This window comes from Hordeum vulgare, chromosome 5H (assembly GCF_904849725.1).
Source record: "Hordeum vulgare subsp. vulgare chromosome 5H, MorexV3_pseudomolecules_assembly, whole genome shotgun sequence".
Classification (NCBI taxonomy): domain Eukaryota; kingdom Viridiplantae; phylum Streptophyta; class Magnoliopsida; order Poales; family Poaceae; genus Hordeum; species Hordeum vulgare.
This window is the reverse complement of record NC_058522.1, coordinates 9,021,585-9,022,824: the sequence shown is the minus strand read 5'-3', so window position 1 is coordinate 9,022,824 and position 1,240 is coordinate 9,021,585.

Here is a 1,240-nt window from a genome sequence, read left to right as displayed (position 1 = left end):
ATCCCTAATGTTTACTTATTTTCGGTATTGTTGTAAAGAAAATGGAATGGCAAGGCTAATTTACTGTTGTCTTTGCAGGTCACAGAATTGTCAGGGAAGAGTTGTTTTGGAGGAATAGGAATTTGATGGTGGTAGAAGTTTAGTTTTGCGGGGAATGCTGTTGGAGGTTTGGGTTTATCAGGCTGTGCTGAAGAACTTCCTCAATCACGGTTTGGGCAAAAACCAGCTATGTAACTTTGCTTTGTTCGTCGACCTGTTGAATTTCTGGAATGGCTTGATCCCATCTGTATGCCATTTTGCGTGGAACATTGGAACGACAGTCAGCAGCAACATGACGCACCGTTATGATGTCCTCTTTAACTTTAACCATCTTGTCATGGTTGGGACTATGAACTATATTATGGCCTAGACTGCTTGATCACCCACTTTGGTTGATGTACAGCAAGCAGCAGGAAATGGGCGTGGCCGATAGGACGAAATGCACTAATACCATTCTGTCAGTGGAGGAGATCCACCTAGCCTTCCAAGCAGCAATCTTCTTAATCAACTTATCCAGCAATGCCTGGAAATCATCCAACTTTAGCCTTTATCAGATAGGGGGTAGGTACAAGGAAAGCTTGCAAGCTGACAGTCAAGTGCCACCTGCAGCAGAGTCAGATCAATTCCATCACATCTAATTGGCAGAATCTTCCTCTTCGACAGGTTAGTAGTCAGCCCAGAAGCTTCTTCAAATAATATTAGGATCTTGGTGACCACCTCAAAGTCATGCAGCTCAGGCTTCAGGAATCTGATGACGTCGGCGGCATATATAGAAGCTTGATGTTTGATTCTTTGACTACCCAGGTGGACAAGATATTATTCTGCTGGGCTTTATCCATCAATCTGTCCAGGCGATCCATGACAAGCAGGAAGAGTAAGGGGGATAGGGGGTCCCCTTGTCTGAGCCCTCTTCGATGAAGAATCTGTTCTGTAGTGTTTGAATTTACGAAGATCTTCGTTGAAACATAGTAGAGCGGAGATCTAACCGCTACATTTTGGCCCAAAGCCAAGGCATTGAAGCAGCTTAAGAAGAAATTCCCAGGCAACTGAGTCAAATGCTTTGGATATGTCCAATTTAAGCATAACTGTCGGGATCTTCTTTTGTCTGAGTGTCTTTGCCATGGTCTGAAGCCTTCCTATGGGCTGGGTCCGACTCCTTCTGCGGAGGTAAGTGTGTTACGCTGGACACAAGTCAGTTCGC